The following is a 6,540-nucleotide window of genomic DNA, read 5'->3' as shown; positions in this document are numbered from 1 at the left end:
GCTGAGATTACGCCACTGCACTCCAGCCTGGGCCGACAGAGCAAGACTCTGTCTCAAAAAAAAAAAAAAAAAAAAAAAAAAACCTGTAAATTTAGCATCTAACTTTAATTCCTAATGGAGCAATTCTCATGTTAGCATTAGCAGGATTCCAACAGGATCACAGGTTTTTTAATACCACAATCCACAATCTCATTTTAGATATACATAGCTGGCTACCTTTGTAACCTGTGTACTTTTTTTTTTTTGCATTGAAAAAATATTCTGGATAGTAAAATTTAGTTATTTAAATGCATAACAAAGTGTTCAAGGAAATGGGTACTGACATCAACAACTTATTGTGAAATGCATCCAAAAAGTAAGATGTGTAGAGTGATGGATGGATGGGTGAATGGTTAGGTAGAGACAGGGATAGAGGGACAGATGGATGGATGGATGGATGGATGGATGAATAAACAAATGGGTAGAGGTTAGAGGGATGGTTAGAGGGAGACAGGAATGGATGCATGGATCGTCAGAGGTAGGGATGGATGGATGAATAAACGGATGGGTAGATGTATGGATGGGTAGACAGATGAATGGTTAGAGGGAGGGATGGATGGATAGATGATTAGAGGGAGGGATGGATGGATGGATAAATTGATGGATGGGTGGTTAGAGGGAGGGAGGGATAGATGGGGCGCGGATAGATGGGTAGATGGATGAATGATTAGAGGGAGGGAAGGATAAATGGGTGAGTGGTGGATGCATGGGTGGATAGATGGATGGATGCATGGTTAGAAGGAGGGAGGGATGGATGGGTGGGTGGGATGCTTGCATGGATGGATGGATGGATGGATGGATGGATGGATGGATGGATGGATGGACAAATACGACAAAATGTTATCTGGGTGATGTATACATAGGTATTCACTGTATAGTTCTTTCAACTTTTCTTTATATTTGGACATTTTCACAATAAAACTTTGGAAGAAAGATTTTTTTAAAAAAAATAAAAAAGAATTAAACAGAGAGAAAAGGACATTCAAAGTCTGGGCAAAGAAAAAAGATTCATCTTTAAAATAATCTTTATAGGCCAGGTGTGGTGGCTCATGCCTGTAATCCCAGCACTTTGGGAGGCCGAGGAGGGCAGGAGGTCAAGGTCAACACCAGCCTGGTCAACATGGTGAAACCCCGTCACTACTAAAAACACAAAAATTAACCAGGGTTTCTGCTTCCTGGGCTCAAGAGAGCCTACCCTCTCAGCCCCCCAAGTAGCTGGGAGTACAGGCGAGAGCCACCATGCCTGGCTAATTTTTTTATTTTTCGCAGAGATGTGGTTTCACCATGTTGCCCAGGCTGGTCTTGAACTCCTGGCTCAAGCGATCCACCTGCCTTAGCCTCCCAAAGTGCTGAGATTACAGGTGTGAGCCACTGCACCTGGCCAACAATGTGTCTATGTAGATAACCTTGTTTGTTGACTGTCCTCTCAGTAGAAAGGGAGGTCCACTCTGCCAGGGCTGGGTCCTTATTAGGCATTCATGGCTGGATCCGCAGGGCTGGGCACAGCATCCAGCACATAGTAGCTGCTCAACACATGTTTGTGGCGTGATTGAGTGTGTAAGTCAGTGAATGAACAAACGAATGAAGGGGTTCTCGCCCTGATACTTGTTCTGCAGCCTGGGAAACTGAAGTTCAGAGATGAAGTGACTTCACCGAGGTCACGTGGACAGTGGGCGGCAGAGCTGGAACTACCTACGCAACTGGGATTACGAAATATTTCACAAGTGCCAAGAAGTGCATGTGACGCAGGGCTCTAGAAGGCTTCCTCTTCAATTTGTCACAGTCCCTGCAGCAGAGAGGCAGCCCAAGGCTCTGCAAATCACTGCCCCTTCATCACGGCTGCAGCCACCCTTCTGCAGGCCCCGGCTCGAGGTGTTCTCACTGGATGCTGGTATGGGGGTGATGATCATCCATCTGGCAGGTCACAAGGACAACCCTCGGGATGGGAAATTTGATCCTAATTGCTGAGTCACAGCTAAACGGCAGATGACGTCATCTGTAACCTATGGCATGCATTCCAAACTCAGCCCCAGCTTGGCTTCTCCTCAAGTTTGAGTGAGACCCTGTCAGTCTACACCACCCCTCCTCATGTTCGGCTGTTTTCAAGCCCACGCACTGGCAAAGACGCTGCCAGGAAGGAAGGAAGCCAAGCCCAGGGACAGGAGAGAGCTGGTTTGCTGTGGGTGGCCAGGAACAAGGTCCCGTGTGTGGAGGAGACAGAACACAGTCATGATACCAGGCCTGGAGCAGTGGCTGACTCCCATAATCTCAGAATTTGGGGAGGCTGAGGTGGGAGGATCGCTTGAGCCCGGGAGTTCAAGACCAGCCTGGGAAACATAAGGAAACCCATCTCTATTTAAAAAAAAAAAATCAGCCAAGCATGGCGGTGCATACCTGTAGTACCTGCCACACGGGAGGCTGGGGCAGGAGGGTCGCTTGAGCCCAGGAGGTTGAGGCTGCTGTGAGCCGTGATTATGCCATTACACCCCAGCCTGGGCGGCAGAGGGAGACCCTGTCTCAAAGAAAGAAAGAAAAAGAGAGGGGAGGGGAGGAGGAGAAGGGTAAAGGCCACATACTGGCATGTACAGCCTCCTGCCTGACCCCCATTCCCAGGAGCCCCTTTCAGAGAGTAAAGAGAGCTGGAACAAGGGAGCAATGCTGACGGAAGGACAGACGGACAGATGGACAGACTGCGTTGGGGGCAGAAGGGCCCGCAGGCTCCAGACGAGCACGATTAGCAGGAGAAAGCAGGCCATGCACAGGTGATGTAGGTGCCAGAAGCAAGCTAGCAGTTAGAGGAATTCCGATAACCGCACAGCACTCAAGTAAGAGAAAAACACCGTGACTTCTCAGCAAGCCAGCATGGCCCCCTAGAGGCCAAGGGCAGAATTTTATTTTTATCTATCTGTCTCTCTATCTATCTATCTGTCTGTCTATCTATTTTCGAGACAGAATCTCGCTTTGTCACCCAGGATGGAGTGCAGTGATGTGATCTTGGCTGACTGCAACCTCCGCCTCCAGGCTTCAAGTGATTCCCCTGCCTCAGCCTCCCAGGTAGCTGGAATTATAGGTGCGAGCCATCACAGCCAGTTAATTTTTGTATTTTTAGTAGAGACGGGGTTTCACCATGTTGGCCAGGCTGGTCTCTAACTCCTGGACTCAAGTGATTCACCCGCCTTGGCCTCCCAAAGTGCTGGGATTACAGGCATGAGCCACCCTGCTGAGCCTGTTGAGGCAAAGCATAACCCCAGATCTTCCTAGCCAATGTACCCCTTGCTTCTGCAACAGTTCTGGTGGTCAAGTTCTGGGCATGTCCTGGACTTCTTGGTTTTGTGGGGAGGAATCACTAGTTCTGGGTGCTGATGGACATCAAAGCTTTTCCAGCTGTGCTTGTCCGGGATACCTGACTTGCTGTGTTGGCTCAGTTACATCTGCCAGGTAACTTGACCTTCTGTTATCAACAGAGTAGGTCCAGTTTGGGCTGGTCTTGCAGTTGTTTTCTCGAGGAACAGTTTGGGCTCACCCTGTCTTTCCAATCAGCTGAAACTGGAGCATCCCTCAGCCTCAGTTTCCCCATATCCTGAACTCTGCTCCCTTCATCGTGCACAAAGGCCAGATTCCTTGTGAAACCGTGTGGTGCAGAGTTAGAAAAGAGACAGCCCTGGCCGAGCACGGTGGCTCATACCTGTAATCCCAGCACTTCGGGAGGCTGAGGCAGGCAGATCACCGGAGGTCAGGAGTTCGAGACCAGCCTGGCCAACATAGCGAAAGCCCATCTCTACTAAAAATACCAAAAAAATTAGCCAGGCATGGTGGCCCATGCCTGTAATCCCAGGAGGCTGAGGCAGGAGAATCTCTTGAACCCAGGAGGCGGAGGCTGCAGTGAGCCAAGCACTGCACTCCAGCCTGGCCGACAGAGGGAGACTCTGTCTCAAAAAAAAAAAAAAAAAAAAAAGAGAAAAAAAAGACAAAGAAAAAGAAAGAGACAGCCCTTCTGTGCCCCCTGCCTGGGCAAATGACACCTCCACCCACATAGGCTCAAAGCTGGGGAGTAAGATATCCTCCTTACCACTGCCCTCTCCCACCCCCCACCTTTCCCAAACGCTCACAGGGCACAGCACAGACTACTCTGCACCCCAATATCCACTCTCCCTTTCTTACAAAGCAGTAGGACTTCCAATACGTAGCTGGGCACAGCTACCCAGAAATAAGACCACATTTCACAGCCTCCCTTGTATATAGGTGTGGCCAAGGGGTTAAATTCTGGCCAATAGGATATGCGCAAAAGTGACCTGCACAACTCCCTGGATGTGTCATTAAGGGAAAGGGCAGGTCTACCTCCATCATTAGCTTCCCTTCTCCTTTCCCCTTCCTGGTAGTTGGAGTGCAGGAGAGGGTGACCATCTGATTTGGACAATAAGAGCAAAGACAATCGTTTAGGGATAATGGAGCAACAAGGTAGGAGGAGCCTGGGTCCCTGATGCCTTGGAATAGCCAAACCAGAGCTGGGACACTTACTTACACCAGGACTGACTCTATGTTAAAGGGAAACAGAGGCTGGGTTTGGTGGCTCACACCTGTAATCCCAGCACTTCGGGAGGCCGAGGGAGGCAGATCACTTGAGGCCAGGAGTTCGAGATCAGCCTGGCCAACATGGCGAAACCCCGTCTCTCCAAAAAATACAAAAATTAGCCAGGCGTGGTGGTGGGCATCTGTAGTCTCAGCTACTTGGGAGGCTGAGGCAGGAGAATCATTTGAGCCCAGAAGACTGAGGCTGCAGTGAGCTGTCATAGCGCCACTGCACTCCAGCCTGGGCAACAGAGGAAGAACTATCTCAAAAAAAAAAAAAAAAAAAAAAGGAAACAATCCTTTCTTGTTTAAAGCAGTTATTTTACGTCTTCAAAATGGCAGCTGAACCAATATCCCAACTAATAAACTCACCAAGTTCTGTGCATTTTGCCTCGTGCTGTTCACCTCAATTCATCTACTTCTTTTCTTCTTTTTTTTTTTTTTTTTTGAGATGGAGTTTCGCTCTTGTTGCCCAGGCTGGAGTGCAATGGCATGATCAGCTCACTGCAAACTCCGCCTCCCGGGTTCAAGCAATTCTCCTGCCTCAGGCTCCCGAGTACCTGGGATTACAGGCATGTGCCACCACACCTCGCTAATTTTGTACTTTTAGTAGAGACGGGGTTTCTCCATGTTGGTCAGGCTGGTCTCGAACTCCTGACCTCAGGTGATCCACCTGCCTCGGCCTCCCAAAGTGCTGGGATTACGGGTGTGAGCCACCGCGCCTGGCCATCTACCTCTTTCATCTCCACTGACCCCAACCCAGTGAAGCAAAGACATGGTGCCCTCCATCCCTTCCCTCACTTTCTGAGCTGCAGCCTCACCAGCTTTCTATCAGTTACTCGAATGTATCAGGCTCACTCTGGCAGCAGAGCCTTAACACATGCTACTGCCTGCTTCTTCCTCTCTTCATCTAATCACCTCCTATTTTTCCTTCAGATCTCAGCATGACCAGCAGCTCCTCTTCAAGAAAAGCCATCAGTGACTACTCTGATAGGGCAGAGCCCCTGTTATGAAATCACAGAGCACCACGAACCTCTCCTGCGTAATAGGTATCATAAGTTAGGATTTAAAATCCCCTGAGGGGAACCAGGAATCCATTCCTCAGATCACAGACACACAGGGTTTTTTATTGAGGCACTGCTAGTGATAGCAAAACACGAGAAACTCAAACATCCACCAAGAAGGAACTGGTTGAATAATCTACGGCACAGCCACACAGAAGAGTACTATACAGCAATATAAAGAAATGAGGCCGGGCACAGTGGCTCACGCCTGTAATCTCAGCACTTTTGGAGGCCGAGACGGGTGGATCATGAGGTCAGGAGATCCAGACCATCCTGGCTAACACAGTGAAACCCCTCTCTACTAAAAATACAAAAAAATTAGCCGGGCGTGGTGGCACACGCCTGTAGTCACAGCTACTCAGGAGGTTGAGGCAGGAGAATCCTTTGAACGCGGGAGGCAGAGGTTGCAGTGGGCCGAGATCATGCCATTGCACTCCTGCCTGGGTGACACAGCGAGACTCCTCTCACAAAAAAAAAAAAGAAAGAAAGAAAGAAAGAAAGAAGGAAGGAAGGAAGGAAGGAAGGAAGGAAGGAAGGAAGGAAAGAAGGAAGGAAGGAAGGAAGGAAGGAAGGAAGGAAGGAAAGAAAGAAAGAAAGAAAGAAAGAAAGAAAGAAAGAAAGAAAGAAAGAAAGAAAGAAAGAAAAGAAAAGAAAAGAAAAGAAAAGAAATGAGAAGGCCGGGCACAGTGGCTCACGCCTGTAATCCTAACACCTTGGGAGGCCGAGGCAAGCAGATCATCTGAGGTCAGAGTTCCAGACCAGCCTGGCCATCATGGCAAAACCCCATCTCTACTAAATATACAAAAATTAGCCAGGCGTGGATGCCTGTAATCCCAGTTGCTCAAGAGGCTGAGGCAGGAGAATTGCT

This window comes from Pongo pygmaeus, chromosome 18 (assembly GCF_028885625.2).
Source record: "Pongo pygmaeus isolate AG05252 chromosome 18, NHGRI_mPonPyg2-v2.0_pri, whole genome shotgun sequence".
Classification (NCBI taxonomy): Eukaryota; Metazoa; Chordata; class Mammalia; order Primates; family Hominidae; genus Pongo; species Pongo pygmaeus.
This window is presented reverse-complemented; position numbering follows the sequence as displayed.